The sequence below is a fragment of the Pocillopora verrucosa genome, chromosome 4, assembly GCF_036669915.1.
Source record: "Pocillopora verrucosa isolate sample1 chromosome 4, ASM3666991v2, whole genome shotgun sequence".
Classification (NCBI taxonomy): Eukaryota; Metazoa; Cnidaria; class Anthozoa; order Scleractinia; family Pocilloporidae; genus Pocillopora; species Pocillopora verrucosa.
The window spans coordinates 2,728,785-2,754,953 of NC_089315.1; the positions used below are offsets into that span (position 1 = coordinate 2,728,785).

At 38.3% G+C, this 26,169-nt stretch overlaps 2 pseudogenes; one reads left to right on the forward strand and one right to left on the reverse strand.

Annotated features, from left to right (window-relative positions):
• Positions 1-9,116: 9,116 nt before the first annotated feature.
• On the forward strand, positions 9,117-9,738 carry LOC131794441 (uncharacterized; annotated as a pseudogene).
• Positions 9,739-11,914: 2,176 nt separating this feature from the next.
• LOC131794442 (uncharacterized) overlaps positions 11,915-26,169 on the reverse strand; it is a 37,979-nt pseudogene continuing 23,724 nt past the window's right edge.

The following is a 26,169-nucleotide window of genomic DNA, read 5'->3' on the forward strand; positions in this document are numbered from 1 at the left end:
CGGCACTCGCACGATGTACACTAATTTGAGCCCGCGATAGTCCGCTCTTTGATTTTTTTTTTCCCACTGGTCTGCGGCTCAACAAAGAAAAAAAGTTCACAGGAATCGACCAAGCGCTTTTTTTCCCCCACACACCTTCTATACTCATAAATGCTACGCATTCACTCGTAAAAATTATCGCAGAGTAAAGAAATTCGCTACAGCAAATATGGCCAAAATGGCAATGGTTTGTCGTGTTGTTTGTCTATGAAGTTTGCATACAAAACCATTCCGGCCTTAAAAGGTTAATTTATCTGTGTCCTTATCAATTTTAACCATATGGAATGTTTTAGACTGAGAAACATATCTATTATTATTGTTTTTTTAGAGGGCACGGTAACGAATCTTGCAATCTGATTGGTTCTTTACCCGATCAGTATTTTCCTATCTCTGCCCACGGGCCACGGTAACGCTTTCGTGAGTCAACGCATGACAGGACGGAAAATGCGTGCACTGTAAGTACCTCCCGTTGTCCCATACAAAGCTTTCTAAGGCTTTGTATGGGACAACGGGAGGTACTTACAGTGCACGCGTTTTCCGTCCTGTCATGGTACATCCCAACTTTCGTTGTCATTTTTCATAAACATACCTCGTTTTCCGGCTGGGCAGTATTTTTAAGCAAACACGTCGGTCACTACCTCAAACCGATAAATAACTTATGAATCCTCTCTTTTCTCTCTATCAAATCACTTTGGTTGAGAGGAAAATATTGGTTTTAGAATGAATTTGTATAAACAATATTGTCATTACGTTGGTTGACAAGCGGCCTAAAAACCGTCTGCAATTAATTTTAATCGTTCACAAAAAGTACCCAGAAAGTTGAAACGTGAAGTATTTGGTTACAGTTAAACTGAAGGATGGAACTTTCATTCATTTAATATCTGAATTTTCTCGAGCAATTTGTTCATAGTGAAAGAGCGAGCGAAGTTTTAATTTAAGTTCTATAACAAATATACGCTCCTGATAAGTCTTTCCAATTCCGTTCAATTTGGACATTTGTACCTTAAATTGTACAACAGAAATTGAAGGAATTTTTTGAGAAAAGGCCGCATTACATTCCCTTGTAGCTCGTTGGAGTGTGCCGTTCGAATTTAGTTTTTGTGAAGGAAAGATCAGAGTTAAACACGCCATTACAGCAAACTCTCACAACTTCAAAATAAAAAAATTGAATTTACTCACAATTACTTTCCTCGCCGTTTACTTAATGAACAGAGGTAAATCTTCGTACATGAATGAATGGTCGATGAGAGTGAATAATACTTTCCGTTAGATCATGAACTGATTTTGAAGAAAACATTGTCGTGACAGTCCTTGCCGAACTAGTTCTGTTGGTTTTCAAATGTTCCTACGATTTTTTTTTTCTTGCGCGCTCTCTAATTGACAGGTGTCAGATTGTGACAGATACTTGTAAAAATAATGTTTCAAAGTTTGTTTGGAAGCCTTTTAAATCACCTTTATCGTTACGGAAATGAAAATGTTTCGCTGAGGCATCTCTCTTAAATTTGCATCACCTCTATTTTAACTACCATTTACTCACTCAAAAATTGTTCAGTTTATGGAACATCTTGCCGTATTTACGGCCATAAATCATTCGGGTTCTTTCGGAAAGAATTTCGTCAAGTTTAAAAACAATAAATATGTTATTTACCGGCTAAGGGTCGGTCCGTATGGTGAAAAACTGTGACCTCGGTCTTAAAAATGCTGCCCTCGGCCTACGGCCTCGGGCAGTATTTTCAAGACCTCGGTCACAGTTTTTCACCATACGGACCTCCCAGCCGGCAAATAACATATATATATTCGGGCTGTTGAAACACAGATAATGGATTGTCCTATATGATATGATTCCATCGGACAGAAAACATCATTCCGTTATAGAGTGCTCCGGGGATTGTACCCATTTCAACTTGTGATAATCTAAAGAAGACACACACCGGTGGTCCGATTTTAGACACTAGTGTCCTACTTTAGACACAAGCTACTAATTTTGAACATTAATGTCCAGTATTAGACTTTAGGTGACCAATTTTGTACACCACTGTTCGATTCTGGACAACAGTGTCTGGTTTTAGCACAAGATTCTTATTTTAGACATTAGCATTCGATTTTGGAAATTGATAATGGTAATGACACTGAAAGGAGTCCAATTTGGTATGTAATAATACGAGTGATTAAGCAAATCGAACGACCGCGAAGCGGGAGTCTGATTTGTTAATTACGACTCACTAGTTGCAAAAGTACCTTTCTGCTTTCCTCCTTTCAATTTCCTGCAAGAGCAGGGCAAGTATATAGCGATAAAAGGCACGTCATTGATTTTGGGAGGGAGGGGCTGGAATCAAAAGGGGGGGGGGGGAGTACAACAATATGCCCAATGTTCATAGAAATAAGTACCTTAATGTCACATTCCGTTGTCGCTTATCAAGGTTTCATCTCATTGTCTATCACTTATATTAATTGCCTAGGATTAGGAATTTAGGTTATAATTTTATAAATCATTATCTTTGAAGTTGGGGGAAGGGAAGCATTCTTGAGCGACAGCACCAGATGTGCAAAGTCAGGAATACTAAATTTAGCAAATTACGGCATTAGATGTGAATAATGAAGAATGGTCAAATTAGTTCTCTTTTTCAAATTATTGTTTGTAGTCTCTTTTATGATAAAAGACTATCATTAGTCACTTATGCACCTGTTTCGAATAAGGTTGTCGGGAAAAAGCGTAAAAGTGCATGCAGTAAACCCGAAAGGTAATGAGAGTAGTTTTTAAGAACCTTCTTTGACCTGAGGATTTCAAAAAAATCTAGCTGAGAAAATGTCACTTTAAGGACGAGGCATAGCGAGTTACTTTATTTATGCACTTTTGTTTTGTTTTGTTTTGTTTGGTTTTTTTCCGGTAACCTTTCTCGAAACTGCTGTATACCAGCGGATAAGCCTCCTTGGCTTCGCTTTAGAGTGAGAAATTGGAGTGAAACATATTTTCAAGGTTAGAAAGGCTAGTATACGTAAATATATGAAGATAACAGTAAGGCTCGCCATAAAGAGAGAGATGTAGGCCGTCCAGTGAAAGAGTGTCTCACGTTAATATTCTTATATTGATACACTCTCTGGGCATGTTTAAGTTCTAGTCGCTTACACAGACACAGCGGAAAAGAGAGCACATGCTTGAAACGCGTGCGAAAATTTACGCGCGAAAAGGAACGGGAATGACAATATTTCCATAGTAACACTATAGCGGCGGTATGGCGGCATTTTTAAAATTCATATTGTTTGTTTATATTTCGCGGGAATAAGCCCTACCCTGAACAGATAAGGTTCCCACTTTCGAGAAAGTTTCTTTCGAACCTGCTCTGCAACATATCTTTTCCAACAAAAAAAATTATTCGGGGCACAGGTGTGAATTTTAGTATCGAAGTGGAACATTCGTAACATGGCAATAAACTTCTTAGCCCGTGTTATTGCTATAGCACTTGTTTTTATCACCTCCTCAGTATGGTAAACCGCCCAGCGAAAAGGTTTGTTGTTTGAGAGAAAAAACACGCCTTAAATCTTCTTTTAGAGGAAGCATAATTGCCTTTAACACTGAAATAACACAAGTGGCGGAGGTGGAACCAGGAAATGTTGTGTGAATATATTAATGGCCATGTCATTATCAGCAATTCGAAACAGGAGCAACATCTGAACGTGCCTAATACCTTCGCATTCGTCCACTTTGAGTAATAAACCTATTCCCACGAGACTGTACAAACTATTTGACAAGGCTGGAGAAAGTGAGGCTTCTTATTAACCAGGGACGCTATGGTGCACAAGTTGTTGGAGAAATACCGACAAAACATTTGCCTCGAGACCACTTTACTTCAGATAGTTATATTCAAAGGCTTTCATTTCCTGCTGGATATTCTGGGTTTACATACTTCACCCATTTACATAATACACAATAAAGCAAATGATCATCTTGTTTCCATGAGAAGATCAATAACTTAAACAAAAACCATTCATGCAAAATGGAGATGGAGTGCCATGCAAAATTCAGTGGGAGTGCCAAGCAGATTCGACAGATGGTCAATGGGATTCACAAGTTAAACAGTTAAATTTATGACGCAAAACATACTGCTCTACCCCAATTCAATAGCTTAACGAAGAGAGTCAGGAAATTGTTGAACAAGCTGGTACATCCAATTTCTCAACATTAATCACCAGGCACAAGTAAGTACCTTATTTATGCCTTAACATAATCTAAGAAAGGTAACCAATCCACCATGTTGCTAATAATCAGAGTTATGCAATGATTTTACCCGCAGGGTTAAACATCTCCACGACGACATCAATCAGGTAATAATATAAAACTGATAAAGGTTCTGCATTGTGCTCATATTTTACAAGTAAACGCATGTTAATTGTTGAATATGTTTCTATATAACTCACCGAGTGGTCAAATACATTATTATTGCATTTTCTGTGTAATCTTGAAGAGTTGATGGAAAAATTTCAGTCAGCCTTGTACAGGCACTATGTGAGTGGGGTTCTATCTCTATACAGATCAGATGATATGCAGGCACTTTGTGAGACTCATGCACCACATCTCTTTTACATCCTCATCAGTACAATAGTGAGTGCAGATAGACATCCCACCAGCGAGAGGCATTCACATTTACAACAGCAGAGAATAGTTGTTGCATTCTAATGCGTTCAGCTGAATTTTGATTGGTTCAGTATTGTTTTGTTGCTAAGGGAATGCTTCATCAGTTCGCTGAGCGTGGGTTATGTAAACACACGAGACGATCATAACTCGATTGTCTTATTAATATTCATATTTTCGATTATTCGGACTCTCGATTATCCGGACTATTTACCCTAGTCCCACCGAGTCCGGATAATCGAGGTTCGACTGTACTTCACATGTTGCCTTACTTTAGGTATTTACTTCAAATTACAATGTACCTGCCTAAAGTTTTGCCATTAGGAGAATAAAAAAACTATTATATTTTATATAATTTGCAAATTTCCATGGCAGCTTTATTCTGACAGTGTCAGCAGTCACGGATACAAAACAACCTTTGTTCTTGGGTATGATAAGAGGAATAATATGCAATTTCCCTCAGATCCCAGAAAACGTCACATCTCCAAAAATGGGCTGAAATGTTCCTTGATATTCATGGGTTAACCAGGTCTGCACAGACTGCAGAGAGAGTCTTCGGTTTTAGCAGTGGAATATGAATGAATGACACGTTTAAACGGCAGCAGGCAAAACAACCATGAGGAAGTTGTGGACAAAACTGTGCTGACAGCCTGCAGGATAAAGCAGAAAAAATACAACCAACAATAAACATAACCAATTTTGTAAAAACATAAGCAATCAATGTAATGGATATCGATTATTTTTTTAAAACCAAAGAACTTGTTATCCATCTCACTCATGATTTTCATGTTATGAATATGCATACTAAACCTACTGATAAAGCTAATGCGGCAATTCACATGGCATTAAGTCTCCCAGCTAAAGCAGTTGCCCATCCAGTTGATATAGGTGATTCCTTCAATAAAGGTAATATATAGATTTAGCTAAGCCTAAAAGCGGAGCTCGCATTCTTTTTTTTTTTCCCCGCACGTCTCAACGCCTTGCCCCGGCCAGGACTAGAACCCGGGTCGTCGGACTCAGAGCCCAGTGCATGTTAAAAGTAGTACCTTGTACAGTCATACGGTCGTACGGTCGTACATCCAAGTTTTTTTCGGCTTGATGGGTTACTACTATTTTGTATAATTATGGAGCTACGCAAGCTCCGCTATTATAGAGCATGATACAAGTAGTAACATTGCAAACAGCCACAATAGTCATGAACAGCCCGAAAGCCAGCTAGCAATACATGCCTCTAGGTATTCAGACTTTCACAAGTGCCATGATGGGAGAAATATGATAACTAGAAATCTGGAACAGCTTATTATACTACAACCAAGTGTTCCACACAGGACACCTTAAGAAAGAACAAGGACAGAGCACAGAAAGGCCTGCTTCACACCAAACCACTTTTCAATTGTGGGTAACCTTGCCACCAAAGATCTCAAGGTTCTCACCTTACCTGCCTTTACCTTTTACAATCACGTGATCAATCTCAACAACAAACACCATCAGTAGCTCAACAGCAGTTTTCTAACTTAAGTGTGCCACCACAATCTACTTGAATACATGTTCCATCTTCAACTACACAATCAGTCACATTCTGGGAATTGCCAGCCTTCCTATCTCAGTCAACAATTGGGGGTCATCAAGGTAGCAATGCTTGTACAGTTATTTCTTTGTTGTTAGCAAAGACATACCTAACAAACAAATCCTTCCTTCAACTGAAAAACCACGAACCACTGACTCCAAGCTGGATTCTAGCCTTCATGTCACGTAAGATGGGGGGAAATCAGGCATATGACAGTTTCATGCAGTCACCATTATATCTTGGTGTTGTTGAAGCCATACCTTTTGTTAGAAGCAGCCTGGGTAGTTTGAGCTATGAAGAGGAGTTAACTGTTTGTTTTGTCAAGGTGCCTAATTCAGGTGAGGAATCTTCTCTGAGTTTTCACCTAAGTAGAAGACTTATCAACACAAATGCTGCTTTTACAATAATTAATGGTTTAACGATTTCATTTGTAAGTAATGCAATTGACAACATCATCTTAAGGAATAGCCATCACCTCTTACCGAAAGGAACCTTACTTGCACAGTCTCACCGCAGTGACATTGAAGAACTATTAAATTGGCTGAAGTTAAGGCTATCTGCGACGGTGAATTTGTGTACGGTTACTTTCATCAACTTCATGTAACACTGTGTGGTAAGAAATGCATGTAAACGTCAAACAACGGCGGTTGATCGTAAAGCTATATCGACATATATTTCCAGACGCAAAGAAGGTTAAGAAATGTGTCAAGTATAAATGTTATTGCATCTATTACGTTTAAGTTGTTTTGTGGAAGCAATCGGGCGGTATTGCTTGGTACACTGTTACATTAAGCTTAAGTCGTTCAAAAGAACGTTCACATAAACAAAACGACCGACAGATTCGAGACTAATTTCGATTGTAAAACAGCTTTTACTACCAAAAAAGTTAACATTGAAAAGCTTTTTAAGTTTAAAGCATGTACTGAACAAATGCTGATGATGAAATGCGTTTTGGAAATAAAATTGGTGAATGGAACGGGAACACGCAACGAGCTGTCTGGATACATTTACATCAGTCTTAGTTGAACAATGTCTAAAATAATTTTACTTACCCTTCAGACTTTTCCATAAGAACAAACTCCATTAAAAAATTATCCGATCGGGTCATATCAATATCAGTCCCTAAAAGTGTAAAACGATGTTCTGTTTGTTCTTAGGTAAACTCCATCCACTCTAAAATCACAAATCGCTCCTCGAAAGCGCGAAATCCGCCGAGCATGCGCACTCATTTTGCCGCTGTGTCGCTTACACAAAATGTAAACAAAATAAGCTCGACTGTATGTCTTTGGCTATCGAAGAGCTGTCAGCAAAAAAAAATAAAATAAAATAAAAGAAAAGAAAAGAAAAAATACTGAAAATAGTCTTGATCAGGTCGGATTGGAATGAGATTTGTATTTTCAACTCGCAGGAATTTTCAACATATTGTTTGTTTGTAAGAAGGCCAAAAATTATCTAGTGTCAATATTCTGTTTTCTTGTTCATGAAATTTACACATACGAACGCTTTAGTTTTCATAATACCTGCAGTGATTAAGCAACCAAAGACCTCCCTTAGGTGATTTCCTTACTTTTGTGATAGAACTTTCGCTGTTTGTTGTCCAAAACAGGTTATTGTTCGTTGTGCAAAGAAGCAGAAGTTAAACGCAGTGACTAAATGCTGGGCAGCCGGGCACGGTCTCAAATAGACAAAATGCCCGGCAATCAAAATTTTTCACGCAATTTCCGCCGAAGGGTTCTTTCAAACTTCTTAAGAATATCAAATGTTTGTTAAGGAATGTCAAGCGATTTAAAAAAAAATTATTTGGTTTTTTAGTGGACAGTGGCAGTCTCATCAGAAGAGTTTTCGACGACCGAGCGATATTATAGTATGCACAAATTTTTGGCACCGCTTGACATTCCGTAACAAGGCTTACTGTAATTTGCGAAACGAAATGAAACGAAACGTAATGAAAATCTGTAATTTGCAAAATGGAAATATGCAAATGACTTGCATATTTCCATTTCGCAAATTACAGATTTTGATTTAATACTACGTGATACCATTCTAAGACTGTCGAGGTCTAAACACTGAAACAGTTTCATTCAGTAAAAAAGTGGAAAAAACAGAACTTAAATTAGCCTCTTCATGTATCAATTGACGATAGTGATCGCTTAGTAAATAAGGAAATTCTCAAAAGCGTACACTGTTTGTTTAAGATTGTAATCGCAACACTCAAAATATGAGAAAGTCATGATGAAATTTACAACCATTTCAAATGATCAAGACATCTTATATTATTCAAAATTCAAAACCTCTAGTTAAGATAGTGGAAATTGCTCGCTGTTTTTATATTTGATTTGCCTCTTTCAAAAAAGGCGTGCAGAATTGTAAATGAGTTATGCGCTTGCACATGAACATTCTTGGCCCTTATACACCTTTATCACTCAGCGCCACCTTGGATTGCGTGCGCACCAAATCAGGCTGTACGGGCATAAGGCATGGAGTTGTGTTACAATACAGTGTTTTGAGTGAAGATTACAAGTAAGCATGGCCCACGATCATTGCTGCGTTAATTTCTGTAGTAACGACAAACGAAATAAAAGTGCTGAAAATTTATCTTCTTTCAACTTTCCTTCGAATGACGTCATCTTCACTCAAAACACTGTAATATAACACAATCCTCTACCTTATACCCGTCCAGCCTCGATTTGGTGCACCACGCAGACTAAGATGGCGCTGCGTGATAAAGGTGTATTGGAAAGGATAGAATGGCTAATTTGCATGTGTATGATTACAATACACACTTTCTATTGATAAAATAAGTCTCTGAACACAGCTTTTGGCACTCTCGCTATGGTTTGGTAGAATTGTGATTTGTTGCAGTTTTATTAGGTTTTCCTAATGGCGCAGTTCGCAGCTGAGCTCGAGTCATTTCGTCGCGTCTTTTACGAAGAAGAGCTTCATAGAACCAAGTGGTTTAAAGAGGATTTAGATATATAAAGGTGATGGATGGAGTGTAACAGACCAAGGCCCTGGCTACACCTCTTGGATTAAGACGATCTATGGCGACGAAGTCCCGATCAAAAAGTTTACACGGCAGATATGCCGTTCCCCGCCAATGTTTTGGCGCAGTTGTTAGATCCTCGAATTCTTCCGGCTCGTGATGATTGAGACAAAGCCTTTATTGACCCGACCGGATTGCGGAGGAATTGCCTGATGGCAATACACGAGAGCATTTTTATCTTGGCCGTTGACAGATCGATCTTTTGTTCTTCATCTTCCACTGTCAAAAGAAGTTGACTGGAAAGGAAAGAAAGCTCTCTTCCTGTTGATTAAAGAAGGATCGCACCATGCTAAACTAGAAGGTCAAGATAACCTCATTAGAGTTACGAATAGCGGCAATTTTTACGTTGTATCACCAGATAAAGCACAACCAGAGGCTGGGTGCAAGGTGTTCGGCTTAACAAACAACCTCTGCAACGGATGGATTCCAAAAACAAATTTCTTTGTCCCACGCTCGTGACAAGACGAAAAAATTATTGCTCTATTTATTTACCAAGCTCAAAACTTACCATCTCTCTTATTTCTATGTACAAACATTATCATCACTATTAACAGTATCTTCTAATACGGCCACATTGGCTCTAGAGAAAAAACAAATGCGTTCACTAACACTCATAATACCGGTGTACGCATTTCTGTTGATGAGTATTTTTTGAAGTTCTAATCAGATATTTTTTATGTTTATTGATTTCTACCTGTATGTTGTAATATAAAATCAATTGACAGGAAATATACACTGCTTACTTCGTTTTCTGTGTCTTCGAAAGAAATGAGAGACACAAGTAAATAGATACGTCAAGATTTACAAGTTTATTTTGAAGTAATACAACTGTAAATCTAGTGTAAATGTAGTGTTTGGGTGATGTCTGCAGATTAAACTATCTTTGGTCACAGTTATTAAAACAAGGAATGACCTGAAATAAACTTTAGTGATTTCTCAATTGACCTAAGATGATCTTGAGTGATGTGAATAACGCGGCGTCGACAAAATGTAGACCGCACCGGAAAGTATCATGGATCGGATCACAAGCCGGATCATGGATCGGATCATCGATCATGGATCGGATCACCGATCATGGATCGGATCACCGATCATGGATTGGTCCATATTACATAAAATCAGAAATTTTGCGTGACAAGCTATAATGAAGTCTGCATGACATAATTGAGCGCAGGCCCCTTTGGAAGCTTTTTCATGCCCAAAAACCTCACGGATCGGATCACGGTTCGAAAAAAAAGTTTTAAAAAAATTGATAAATCAAATGTTTTGCAAAATGATAGAGAGTTACCAAAAAAAATTGATAAATCAATTGTTTTGAAAAATGATAGAGAGTTACCAAAAAAAATTGAGGGGAACGCGTGACAAACTAAACTTCGCTAAAGTAACTTGTCGTTGGTCAAATATGGCACGAATCCGTAGGAGGTCACGCGTCTCGAATAGCGCCCGAAACTTTGACCTTGAAATGTGGAGCACTTAGGTCGAACTATGAATTGTGTCGCGTTTTTTATTCTCTTATCTGACTCATGAAATGATACCTACCTCTTGCTTGCCTTCGTCCATGGTGGCACTACTCCACACGCCTAGACACAGCCGTAAAAGTGACCACATGGGGTTGTTGGACAAAAAAACAAACAAACAAACACAAAAGTACTCCCAGTGGAGTCTGTGCTCCTTGGATCGGGCGTGTGCAGCCTTGAGCTTCTCTTATATGTAGTATATAAACCTAGAAGTGGATAACTCGCTAGACTGGGCTCTTTTCAACATAGTAAGCAGTCGGATAACAAGTGATGCATTGTGTTTCGACTGTGTGTTTTTATTCCTAAGAGCGATGCGTTAGTAAAGTTAGGTCGTTCTGTTCGGTTCGTTTGTAATGTTAATGTCGTGAATGAGTCGTTTGTATGGTGCCGCTAGTGGTTGACACCTGTTGAAGGAGTCTGCTCCAAGTTAGTAAACCAGCTTTCCAGAGTCAGTCGTTGAAGGTAGTTGGTGCTGTAGGTTAGGCATTGTTCAGAGTCTCTATCAATAGTGTGGTTCGTAAGTCGATGATGTTCAGTAATGTGATTGTTGACATCATCATCATCATATTTTTTTTTTTTTGCCTTTATTTACACAATACAAAAAATTTATTTACAGCGGTTATAGTTAGAAGGCGAGGAGACCCAGGAAGCCACCGGGCTTATGGGAGAGCCACCTCACTTACATTAATAAATAAAGTAAAGAACAAGTGCTGCGAATGTGCGGCTAGGCCAATTATTCAAGTAAAAACTCTTGCATTTTCGTCTTAAAACTAAGAAGCTTTGACGAACGAGTGATTGAAACAGGAAGAGAGTTCCAAATTTTAGCACCTTGGTAAAGAATTGTAAATTGCTTGAGATTTGTACGGCACAAATGCGTTCGATAATTACTGGCTGTTCTGGTACCATAGTTGTGAATTTGGCTATTCGTTACAAAAAGATTGAGAAGCAATGGAGGCAATAATTTATTTCTATAATAAACATGAATTTGGCGATTTCAAACGTATTGACTCGGAAAATATCTAAAATTCCTAGTTTGGAGAATAAAGGAGCGGAATGGGCTCGATAGTCTGAGTTGGTGATAGCCCGCACAGCTCGCTTTTGCAAGTAATAAATTCTATTTAAGTTAGATACGTATGTGGACGACCAGGCACAGTTACTATAGACGATATAAGGATAAATTAAGGTGTAGTACAAAGTGAGCTTGGTTGTAGAGGATAGGAAAAAGCGAGACCTGAATATAATACCTATTGATTTAGCGATTTGTTTAGAAACATAGCTGATATGTTGTTTCCAAGTAAGATGGTCTTCAATATAGACCCCAAGGAATTTAGTTATGTTAGATTGTTGTAGGGGTTTACCTCCAAAGGAGAGAGAAATGCTGGAGTTAAATTTCTTCTGTCTTGGTTAAAAATTACGTAACGTTTCGGTGGCTGTGGTACCGAGCACCGTAGTCGGTAGTAGAGTTGGGTGTCAATGGCGTTTGTCTTCTTGAGTGTCAGTAATGTGCTGTTAAGTTTGGGTTGAAGCGCAAGAGTCGGGTCACGTTTGAGTTCTTCGTAGGTTTGTTACAGCTTTTCTCTATAGCCCCATTATTAAAGAAAGTGAGGGAAGAAAGGGGGAGGGGGGGAGGCGGCGATTATTTGAGAGGGCGTTTGATGGGGTGGGCGCTTTTTTGATATAATAGTAGCACAGGCACTTACCAATGGCAAGCAACAATACAGAGGCGTTAAGGACCACGAACAGGACATTTACAAAGATTGAGTCGTTCTTGCCCTCTCCTTGACTCTCGTCCCAGTTTGTGTAAACTGTACCAAGGCAAACGTCAAAGAAAATTATCCAAAGACTAAATGTTTGCAAGAGATCTTCAAACTTATCCCTGATTGGTCGGAATAGGCTGTAGACCACTCCAAAGATACTAACTGTCAGAACCGTGATACCGATTTGAGAAAGGCTCTTTGATCCAAAAAGAAAAATCAATGAGGTTAGAATCAACTTTCGATACATCTCTGTGATTTCCCAAAACCAGAATTCATTCATATAGTTTTCAAAGAACACTCTGAGTCCGAAAGAAATGGCTTCGTATTCCTGGGACTCACGATATTTGTAAGTGAGAAACAAAGCCAAAAGTGGAAATCCCACGGGATATAATGCCAAAATAGAGGCCATGAGCCAATACAAACTGTGGCGAGGAGTGAAACACTGGATGGAGTAATCAGCTCTCAGCAGGAAGATACAGTCGCTCTTGTCGTCTGTGAAACATGTTTCTACACAGGCACCGGGAAGAGGTAAAATCTGAATTATCGATTTGCTTGTCGTGGGGTAGGTCGTCAACAACAATAGGAAAATGTTCCGATAGCAAGATTTCTTCAAACTCTTAACTTCCTTAACTTTCTGGTGTCCACAAAGGTCCTCCTTATTCATGATGTAGCGTTTTTTAAGAAATAGATACAAGAAAATCAAGCCAACGAGTGAGACATTCATGACAACAACCATCGTGAACTTTCCAAGCTGATCGAGCCGTAGAGAAGTATGAATGCAACTAAGAGGGGCAAACTGCAAGATGTTCCCTTCAAATACTTTCAGAACCTTCTCCGTTGAGATTAAAACGACTGGCCACTGGACTTTCGCCAATGCCGAGAAAATACCAGCAATGACTTGGTAAAAGCCAATCACAATCTTAAAGCACGACATAACGACATCTGCGACTGTCCGGTTATTCTCTGCACGTCTGGAGTCACCCAGAAGAACCATTAGAAACACAGCAACAAAAAGAACAATTACCAAGATGGATGAAGTTACCGTTACAATTAATCGAGGACATTTCAAACAAGAGTTAAAGCGAAAATAGAAGCCTTCCGAGCAGGTTGCACATAAAGCCCCTCGATATCCTCGATGGCATTCTGAGTCAATTCCACCCCGGCAGGACTTTGCATGGGGACATTTGAGTGGCTTTGGAAGTAAAGTATTGAACGTTGAAAAGGAGCGGTTGTAGTCTGGTCCAGGAGAATGGATATTATTAACGAAACCTTTGAAAAGTACTTTCTCCGACTGATTTGACCATTTCCAGAAGTAGTTTGGAGCAAGTATTGCTGTGTCCTTCTCACAAACAAAACCGTATGGTGGACATGCTGAGCACGAGCCGAAACGATCCAATCGATAAAATTGGTGTAGGCATCTGCATGCACGATATTCAGCAGTCTCGTTGGAAAGCGTACCTGAAAAAGAATGGTTCCTTTTCAAGCAACTACTTTGTACAATGGCGGAGACCAATCTGTTGAAACAACATAACTTCGATAGAAGGGCTTTTACAGGAATTCACCTCCTCTTTTCTCTGAGTTTACAGAGAAATAAGATCTCACCAGTGAATTAAATAACTATTATCTTGCGAATAAGACATCTCCGGATTCTTCTCTGAACAAATAATTAAACGAGTACTCTTCCGGATAATCCATTTTCGATGAATATGTTTTGTGTGACGAACTAAAATTTGGCGATTGTGACTGTCAAAGGTTGAATCAATCGTCTTTTCAGAAAAAAAGAAAAAAATCTCAGCATTATTCTTAAGCGCATTTGAATTGAAAAAAGGTGCAGTTCGCCCAAAGCAAACACAGCAGTTACCGTATGGACATGCCACGCAGTCAGTAGCCTTGGTCCCAGGACGTCGCTGTTCAGAAACAAATGTACCAATACTGCATCTTTTGCAATTAACTTATCCCATTTCATCCTGATAAAAACCCCCTGTGAAGATATTATAGAGCATAAATACATTATACCGGTGGATTTTCTTGGCCCATTAGAGGAGAGTCAACTGTTACATCCAATTACAGCATAAAAACAACTTTTATAAATGTTACTGTTTGTTTCCAATTCGTTTCTGATAAAAGAATTATACCCTTGCGAAAACCATGTCACGGTATACCAGCACCGTTCAATTACCAAAGCCGTCTACAAAATAAGTGAAAAAATACGTTAAAGGAAAAAAAATAACGATTCCATCAAAATTCAACCGTGTGCCTAAAAGCAAAGGAAACAAGGATGATCAAGAATTTAGATGGCATCTGATCAGTCGTTTCTCGTTATCAATTGGGTCAGTTTTTCGAAATTCGTCTTCTCAATTTTTTATTTTTGTAATTTGGCTCAGTAAGGGAATAATGATGTACGTAGGAGCCAGGTTTCGTATACATATCTTAAAGAGCTGAAGCCACTACCGGTGACCATCTATCCTATATAGACACATAAAGAATCTATAGAACACCAGAAAGTATCACACGAATCACATGACATGCATTCATTTTTGTCAAACCAGTGTCACTTTCTTATTTAATGTAATTATATTAGAAATGGATTATCGTTTATAACTTTTTCAAAATCCTTTTTTTTTTTTTAAATTTTGAAAGGAAGGGGTTTGACTGAATTGCATTTGGATGAACAAGTACTGAAAATGTATGGACGAAACGTTTTCTCCTCTGTTATATAAACATGTTTTAGCGCACAATGCTTCAAGTGATTCCCTGTTACTTGTCTTTTACAATACGTATATCAACGATGAAATAATTGTTTCTTCCCATTACCTGCAGGACACTGTACACAGCGGTTTTCATCATTATACATACAGGTACCAACTGGACATAGGCTGCAATTTGTACATCCGTATTGTAGACTGTGTTTTTTGTAGGATGGACAGTCATGACAAACAAAACCTGAGCGTGTAAAGTACAATTTGAAGCCAGATTGGTCGTTGTCCAAAATGATGTGCAGAGATGTCGGGGGTGTACACTCACTGAGGATTGGACAATTACAATAAATAAAAAGCTACGTTTAAAATAATATTGTAATTTTCCCGTGAAGAGACTAATATCCAAAGTCGATGGCACTGATAAATGACTACGATCAAAATTGTTTTAAAAGTTGATTACAAAGTATTTTGTTATTTTCATATCCTTTCTAATGGAAAGCAAGAAGATATTCATGGAATACTAATTGAAAATTTTTGTCAGAACTGACCTCTCCCTACCCATGACATGAGAGATCTGGAAACGAGGTAAAAATAACTACATAAGCGCGGTTTGGTTTTGAGACGGATGAAACCCAGTGAGGCGCAGGACCCAGTTGGCTTTCCGGGTGTACACTGATGAATTTTAACCAAGTGAGTATTCCCACGGCACTGAAATTAAACTAGTACGCTCATGTAAATAATTTGAAAGTGGCTGCGATTCATGTGTAGTTTGCCTGGGAAAGGGAGAGGGGGTAGAATTTCACTAAATGACGTCATCCAGCACAAGAGCCATTCTCAGGAATTGCATTATATCATGAATAGATCCGACAAGGCAAAGGCTGAATTTTAAGAATTAAACTTATTCAAACCCTGAAAGTCAAATGGACCGCTAGGAGGTCAGTGCAGATGTTTATCATTCTACAGCGTGAGAATAAAATGAAACTTGAGGCCTACTTACATTTGAGACACATACTTTCCCAGAGGCAGCTGACGAAGATTTTTACACGTTAATGCCCTGTAAACGAGTTGAATTTAAAATTTTTGGGTGCAAAAACTAACTTGATTTTGGTTAAAAGAATAATGACATGTAGTCTATGTCGCCATAGCGTACTCGGGTTTCCTCAGCTGACAGTCCATTTCCCTTTATCTACCCTGCCTTACCACCTACTGGATAATGAGAGCTACTGAAGATAAAAAACAACAACAACAACAACAAAACGATTTGAAATACTTCATACGTGCCAATATGGATAAGAACGTGAAGCCGTATCAAAAGGAAAAGGAAAAACAACAACAACAACAACAACAACAACAAAACGATTTGAAATACTTCATACGTGCCAATATGGATAAGAACGTGAAGCTGTATCAAAAGGAAAAGGAAAAAAAACACAAATTTTACAACTGTAACGATAACGCTGATGACGACGAAGACGTCCATGACGACGGCGACAACGATACAACGATAATGATGATGAAGATGATAATGAATAATATGATATAAATAGGTTTGTTCTGTGTTAGAGGTGTTCTCAGCTATTCGTAAAATATACATAACTTTTTGGTCGTGTTCTTGCGTAAGTTTAAATACTTTTAGAGATGACTATGTTAACCCATGAAAATCAGCCCAAAATTTCCAGGTAAACTCGAGAGTATACAAAGTATATCTAGGAGTATCTAGAATTTGTAAGTATCCCACTAACATCAGTTTCTTAAATAAAATTTTTAAAAAAATCTACGAGCTCTTAGGCCAAACGCCTTGACTTACACTTTAGTATGATTTGCCATTTCGTCGAACATTCCATCTGGTAATGAGTTTAAAGGATTGTCAAAGATGATTCTGAAAATGAAGCGTGTATATACCCTTGAACAAGAAATGTCATGCTAAAGCTTCTAATATCAAGAGAAATGGTGGGTGCGATTTTTTTAGTTATGCGTATGGCATCAGCTGACACTTACACAACAGCAAAGAAAAAAAAAATTCAGTTTGTCAATGTATCACATTCCAAGTTTTAGGTTCAAAGGAAATCCCTGTATTCTTCAATTTACTCACAATTGCTTCAGTGCGAGTCTGTCAAAAGTCCTCTTTTCAATGTTTGTAATTGCATTACTGTGAAGAAACCTGCGGGAAAAATTTGTTTCGGTGAAACAAATTCTTATTGCAAATAGGAATTTGGAATAAGCGAATGATTTGATAGAATTTTTAAGCCATTGCGATAGTCCTTAGCATACTTTACCCTCGAAGAACATTGGTTCTGGTTGTTCTCTTATTACACTGACAATCAGATGGTTATCATAGCCAGAAATTCCGAACCAAAGTGGGTGGTGCTTATTTCTGTTACGCGCAAGCACACATGATAGCCTTTCAAGAAAGCTAGCGTGTGAATGGTTCATCTGTTAAAGTAAACGCTTTAGTTAAACCAAAATGGCGTCGCTCGGGAGACTTTCGAAAGGGTATATTTTGATGTTAAATGCCATCTAATCCGCGGATGCCGACTTTGTCCAGCCGGAGAAATTAATCTAGTATTGAAGATCGACTTATTGGGAAGTCGAAAGGCTTGTCGAAAGACGGGAAACAGATGAAACGGTAAGTGTTTCGCCGTAGTGCCTGTCTTCGCACGTGCTCGCTTGTGTTTATATATTTTTAACTGAATTCAGTCGAAATCAGCACAGGATTTGCCTTGTATTTAATTAGGTAGAATACTTGGTGCAATGGAAGGGCTACTTGCCTTACGAAGCCTCGTGGGAGCCAGAGGAGGGTATCTTGCCTCGATGCGAGGAACTATTCAACTGGCGAAGCCCGGACGTTGCAATAATTCCAGAAAATGAGTGTTCTTTTCGGGTGGCCGTCGAACGGCACTTGAAATCGCGGTCACGTTTACCTTTAAGGTTGGTTTTCGGGAATGTTTTTCGTTTCTTGTTTGCTGGTAAGGGAGTGTCGAGGGATAGACGGACATTTTTTTGAAAAAGATTATTTCGATGCTGATTAGTTTCCTCTTGGGTGAGATCCTGGGTGGATTCTCATGGCCAAGGAATGAAGGTTTTTTACCCTATGACGGTTAAAACGTATATTTCTTGGTCCCCAAAGAAGTATAAAATGGGTATGGGTGGGATTTCTACTTTGTTACCAAGAGCTTATCAGGAGAACATTTCTTTTGATTTTACTGAAGTGGCTTTAAATGATTGAATCATGAAGAGCCATGAACTGAGCAGAGTGCAATTGGGTCTGTAATAATATACGTGATTTCAAAATAAAAGAAATATTCTCCTAATAAGTTCTTTTCAGATTAAATAAAAGTTATGACTTTTGCATGAGACAGTGGAAAATATTCCGTACAAATTTTGAGATGGATATGCCAAGTGTAAGCGGTCAGTAAATACATTCAATTTCAAGTGTGCATTCATCTTTCTTAGTATGTACAGCTTTGTTACAAGTGTTCAATCAACTCTGTATTAAAAGGCACATAAACTTTCTAAATGTACATTCATCTTTGAAAGTGTACATTCAAATCTGTAAATATTAACTTTGTTGGCTGTGTACATAAATCTTTGTAAGTGTGCATTCAAATCTGTCGAGGCACATTGCTTTGTAAGTCAACATACATCTCTGTACGCATACATTTTACCTGCCTCAGTAACTGTTCATTCATCATTGAATGCAAATGTGAAAATTTATACGCTCTCCACTGTGTTTTTGTCATCAGGATGAAGTTATTCATATTTTGATTTTGGGGAAGCCACACTACCATGTTCTGGTTGTGGATTGGGAGGATTTGTAGTTGAGAAGTCTATAGAAAAACTATCAGTACTGTTAGGGTCTTTAAGTTTCAAGAGCTGTAAATCCAGGCCAATTATTTCTACTAGATTAAGTGCCTTCTGTGCTCGAGACTTTAGTTCTTTTAATTTCTGTTTTTGCTTGTTTTGTTTTGAAGTCTGGAATTCCAGCTCCTCTGTGGATTCCCAATCTCCTTTTCTGTTCAGAATCTGATTTGTGATTGAAGCAGCAGAATAGCGCTTTGAAAGTGGGCCTTCAATTTGATCACTCTCTCAACTGATCTTTAATGCATGGCCAGGGATGATTCCATTTAACATGTCAATATATGCAATGCGTGGGATTTCTTTTTTCAATTTGTGCCCCTGTATCAGTGCGATATTCTTAATTGCCAGCAAGAACACAACTTTATTACCACCTTCACGTTGCTTTGTTCGCAAATATATACGAGGAGGATCACGGACCGGGTGGCGATCAGACACTTTTTATTCTTGTTTTGTTTTTCTTTTTTGCGTGAAACCAGAAACAGTTTTTGAAATTCCCACCAAAAAGGCCTGTTGCACTGAGCCTCCAGCCTCGTAATCACCCCCTGTAGTTAACAGTCTTATCCGTCACTAAGCTGTTTGTATTAAAATGGCGATCATTTTTGCACAGCTTTTAGTACGAGCAAGAGAGGCTTTAAGACTGTTTTTTTTCCGCGCGATCGAAGTAAGATTACTGTTCGTGGATGCGTTCGTATTTGCTGAAAGAAAGCCACAATATTTTCAGGGTTTACAAAGTCCGATTTGCCGTAAACGTGGAAGGACATCTTTGAACTTACATAATTTGATTGGGATGGATCGATACCACTAGAGGATTTCGGCTGAGTTAAGATGGTTAGAGTAGTATTTACGGAGGTAGGCGCCATTTTGTGTGCTTTAAAGAGCATTTCTTCGAAATAAAACGTTGCAAGAAATAACCGAGAAAACCGCAACAAGTGTTTGTTTTACCAAAGCAAAGTAATACTGCAATGAAAGTACAGATGAGTATCATTCGAACTGGCATTGAGATGGTGAGGTTACGTCCACAATACGAATTTTATAAACTGGTTTTATACGAATCCCATATGGATCCTTCTATTCTTTAGCAAGTTTAAAATATCGTTAAAATTTAAGTCACTCGATCATATCTTTATCGCATGCTTGACTGCGCAATATAAGAAATAAACATTATTATTATTATTATTATTATTATTATTATTATTATTATTATTATTAAGTCTTGTGGTCTATTGCGCACGCGCGATTCGGAATTTCTGGCTATGTCAAAGTTGATGATTTAGGAAGGAGGAAAGGAAGAGAGGAGAAATTTGTTCTATATAACGACATCTGCTGGGCCCGGTTGTTCAAAACTGCGATTAGCGCTAATCCACGATTAAATAGGCTAATCGCCGATTAAATTTAAGTCGCCGATTAGTTTCTGTTGTTCAAAGCCCGATTATTCCTAACCTTCGATCAAACCAAGGGTTAAATCTAACCCTGCTCGCTAGGTGGATTAAATCCTTAATCGGCAGATTAAAAAATAAAAATCACAACATGGCTGACTTGTTGTATGGTTGTGTTGGTGTTGATGGGCGAAGAAAAAGGAAGCAAAGAGAGTTTAGGAGCATCGGTTTCACGATAGATGGATATACAGACGAAGAATTAAGAGCAAGGCAGACTTTTCGGGCGCCATTTGTTTTTTGTTTACATGGGAGTACATGTAAAAGAAAATAAGAAAGAAACAAAAGTCTAAAGTCCGTTAATTTTCACTTTGCTTTGTGTTTGTTAGCGAAGTATACATTTTATGCAAGGTATGGACATTGAGAGGTATTACAATAATGTTTCTATTTATAAACTTACCTGTTTCAAACCCCTGTAACCCAGGAAATGACGGTGTGTCACTGAACATGTTTATTATTTTTAAACTGGCTTCTGATGGGTTCGATGGGGGAGCAGGGCCACCACCTGTCTTCTTCTGTTCACTTTTAAAGGAACTGAATTCTCTTTTTGCGTGACTCTGGAGGTTTTTCCACTTGTCTCGTACTTCCTGCGTTGATCTTGCTGTCACACCGACGGCGTTTACCGCCTCCGAGATTTCTTCCCAAATCTTGTTTTTTTTTTGCATTTGTTATACTGTTGGTAAATTTACTTTGAAGAATGTCCATATTTTCTTCAAATTTTTCCGTTAAAACGGAAATTTCAGCGGGTGAAAAGTTTGCTTTCCGCACTTTCTTCGCTGGAGAAGCCATATTGACAAAAATAAATTTCCGGCAATTTTATGACGTAAACTGGCACAAAATAAATTATAATTAATTAATATAATTCATTTTATGCTTAATCGCGGATTAGTAAATCGACCGAGTAATCTCCCTCTGAACAACCGTTTTTTAACCAACGATTAACTAACCCACGATTAAGAAATTTAATCGCCGATTAGGCCTAATCGGTGATTAGTTTAATCGCGGTTTTGAACAACCGGGCCCAGTTATTTATTTTCAAAATCGACACATATATATTTACGTGAAATACCTCCGTGAAGTAGCGGAATACGAGCAATTACGTATCTTTTTTTTTGTCATTGTGTTAGCAGAATAGATATGGTAGTTTATGTATAAAGGCTTATCTAAAATACCAAAAGAGGATAGCAGAACGTGCACACGATACAGCACATGATACACATAATATGAGAAAAATCTCAGAACCAAAGTTTGTTCTTACAATGATTTCAGGCGGGGAGTCTCATCAAAAACGTCTTTGGCAATATATGTAAGATTATTTTTGATCAGCAGTCTGTAAAATAGAAAGAATAGCAAACTTCTGACTTATAAGGTAGATAATAAGGGACATGACGTTATAAATGTGCCATCTATCCTAATTACACAGGTAAATGAATTAACAATTGAGAAAAACAAATCGATTAGAAAAATGATTCAACATCCACGACTACATTTACGCTAGTAGACTAGCACATGGACACCGGAAATGTGGATCTTGTTCAGTACATTTTTATGAAATTAATATAACTTACGGTATTTACGAGGCTATGTTAACACTTTACGTTTCCGAAATTTTGATGAAGAGAATGTATGAAACATTTTGGATCACTCACGGTTTCTGGGAAACCACTCGATTTTTAATCGTCACGATTTATGAGTCACTCGATAAACGATTTTCAATGAGACTTGTTTGTTCGAGAATCGAGACGAGACTCGTTTGTTCGAGAATCGAGACGAGACTCGTTTGTCGAAACGAGACTCGTTCGTCGAAATGAGACTCGTTTGTCGAAACGAGGCTTGATTAAAAAAAAAGCTGCATGGAATAACAGTCTGGTATCTGCTTCCTCTTACGTGGACCTTAACTTCCTTGTGGTTGTTCCGATAGAAGAGACTTCATAACATCGATCCTCGGCTGTTACAAAGATTTTCTTTCCAGCGAGTCTCTCTGTATCTTAATTTCGCACTATTCTGAGAGGAATTAGGAGCAACTTATTCTTAGAATTGGAAAGGAATTTCCGCCACTGGTATATTTTGTTGTCTACCCTGATGTATCTGAACTCATGACCGCTTTCTGAGCCTCTCCGCTCTATCTCTCTTAGCATTCTTTATTGAGCTATCTTGTCTAACATCAAAGACTACGCCAAAACACTAGCTTTCTGCTCCTTCATGCAAAACTATTAACATCATACAATCAGCCACCTCTGCAAATGTTTTTTGGTCGCCTCTTATCTTCTGAACGATTGTTATTCCGTCAATAGTTCGTGTACTCCGCTCTCGCGACGAAGAGACGCCATGTACTTGTCAAAAAGATCGACAAAATTGACATTACAAGCACTGGTCATATACTTCTGGAACTACCTTTTGCAGATATCATCATACAAATCGCCAATCTCACCAAATAAGCTCTCAACGATACTCTTGGACTGCTTATAATTCTCTTCTATCCAGGCCCTGAATCCTTGCCACGCCAGTCTCATAAGGGCTTCACACACGAGTTTGTGGAGTCTAACACCACTATTGTACCTGCTTCCCTGTAGAACTTCTGCAACAGAACCTTCTGCTATCACACCAGACTCTACACACAGGTTCCGCAAGCTAGCATCCTGGAGGCGCTTGCCAGTGATGGACAACATGGTGCATGCTGTGTGGAATACTTCCATTTTCATCACCATATCTTTAAATTTCGCGTTTTGTTTCCATTGTTCCTCGCTTACCTTTGCATACAGTGTTTAGTCATAGACGACGACGATGCTCTTTAACTTGAGCGTATTCTTTATCTTGAGGGACTGCACTAGAACCTCGTGAACGGTCGCCGTGTCAGTAGCAGGTACATCGATATTCGGGAGATATCTGATGACATCCAGTGAGACTTGAACCTCATTAAGGACAGAAATGTTAAATCCAGTCTAGCCACTGGCTTTTTGGTTCCCGCACCAGAAAGAGTTTCCTCCAATCTATCGATATTATCCCGCGCCAGTGTTGTGTTGATATATGGCTTGATAGTTTCTGGCAAAGGAATGATCCCATGCCCACATCGGTGTGGCATCTGGATAAGTTGAACATTGTTTGGCATACCGTAATAGTATTTGCTTGGGTGGTTTTTGTAGTCCTGGAGTAACTCCGTAAATGATGTCCTGGCCAAAAGTGTCAATAAGGGGCCGGATGCGATCAGGATATTCTGCTGGGATTTGTGTGTTGCCAGTTAAGAGAGTGTATAGAAACGCATCTAGTTCTTCTGGAGGTTTGACTGCACTTTCACATAGCTCAGCAGGTTTCGGAGGCTATGACATCGTACTAATATTTGGGAGAAGTGCATCACGGAAGTACAGGCCAGCTTGCTGAATTTCCTTGATTTAAGATGGACAGATTTTGGGGTAGAACAAAAAGCTTTTTATTATCCAGGAGATCTTCAATTGCAATAAGCCACCCAATTCTGTTTCCAACTTTCTTCGAAAATTTTCAGTGTGGATTTGAGTATTTCAGTAGCGTACATTGATCGCATGTAAGACGTCAGCTTCTCTCAGGTCAACCACCTGATAAGCCTTGGATTTTCCAATATATGTCATCGAAGAAACTCAAACAATTGGTCAAAGCTTTACGATGTCAAAATAACTTGTTAATATTCGATCACCGGCTTTCGAATGTTGGCAAGTATTTAGGCTAATGAACAGAAAATAATAATTAGTCTTTATTTTTGTTTCCTTTGTTAGTAAGCTTTAACTTTTAGAAGCCTAATCTCTCTACATTTTGGACGAAATGCGTCATAAAACGTCAAGGTTACACAAGAACTTCAACGCACTTACCAGGCAGCGATGCCGCCATCTTGGAAATTATTCATGATGCTTTTCGAGTTTCACTCTATGTTTTGATATAGTTTTCTTTCAAATAAAATCGTAAAATTGTGGCTTTTAGCAAAAAATTATTTTGAAATAATGTTTTATGTTGAAGATACTGAGTTACCTTCTATAAAGAAAAAACGAAGAAGTCATTTGAAATAATCGTTTTATTGTCAGCCTTATTTCCACGTTTAAGCAGCATCTTTTGAAATAAAGGAGCACACAAGAAAATGATGAGAGCTATACTCTTTCACGGTTGCTATCGAGTGAATTTGATAAGTCTTTCACATAATCTTTCATCAGGTAACACTCACATTTTCTACCCCGAGTGGTAATGAGAACCTACTCTGGCTCATGGACTTTTTTTGTTGCGTACACAACACGCGTGCTAAGGTGTCTTTCAATCGAAGGATTTCACACTGAACATGATCCAGTTTGCTAAATCAAGCTAGCGATTGTTTTTTTTTTCGGATAAAAGGAAGGTTCACATTGTGCAATTTTTAAGCCGGTGTTGTTTCAAGATTTTGATTTTGCTTCACTAAAAAAAAAATAAAGTAAAAATGGCATTTCTTTCTTTCTGTAACAACTTTGAGCTCAAGTCGTATTTTTTAGTTATTGCCTTTAGTCAGTAAAATGATATTCATCTTACAATTGGAGTGTTGAACACAACGGATGATAGTCATGAGTTTTTGGACAAGATTCAGCTCCCAGCATTGGGTATTTATCATTTAACCATATATCACACACACTGGAGGCACTTGACTTCATCTTCTTATGCAACAGGCACAGTCACAGTGGCCATGGCATCAAGCAAGTTAGGAGCTCTTACCTCCATTTCTTTAATAAGCTGCTCCAAGTGAAATCTTCATGGGAAGACTAGCATGGTACTATTCCTTGTTAAATGTATGACATAGAGGCCAGACCTTCCAGGCTTCTGCACTGTTCATCGACTTCCTCTTAAAACTGTAATCTGACGCATGCTTTGACACAAGGTAGCAACATGATAGTCTTTAATGTTGCAGCTGGAATGCTTGTCTGCGATACAACCCATAGCTTATATACTTCATCCTTTTTTTTTTAAATTTAACATTTGCGTGTTCTCTCAGCTGAATATAAAACAGAATGTAACTTTCTTAACATTGGTAATTATTTTCACTTTGAATGAGACTCTCTAGAATGTTTCTTATCAGGGTAAATTGGACAAAAATTCGACATGGAATTTTGAATGACACAAAAGTATAATGTGGTTGTGAAAAAAAAAATGTTAATCACAAAACAAGCTGTAAATGTAGTAATATTGTTAAAAGACAAAATTGACTTCTAGCAAGAATTTTCATTATAGGTGCTTTTTGACTTATTGAAATGTTGAAAATGAATAGAAATAATATATTACCATAAGCCATTCAGTAAAAATTATAAGAAGCCAGTTGATCATTTCTTTTTCCTTTTAGCGGTCTTATTTTAACACGTTCGACACCTCTTTTTCTTAGAGGTGACCTGAGGTGTAAACATGTAGTACTTCTCACCCTCTGCACTGAATTTATAATCAGGGAACTTATACGAATAGGACATTGCTCTCTTGGAGGCGGTACCTTGGGTACGCTCTTCCTTCCCTGAATTCTCTGTTTATTCTGTCGTTATGTAGCAGTCTTCGAGGACTGTTTTCTCTTAGGGTATCTCCTCAACTTTGATTTTAATTCTGTTGGTGGGTTTATTATAATTTTTGTATTGTCAATCTTGTTTCTGTTTTGCCC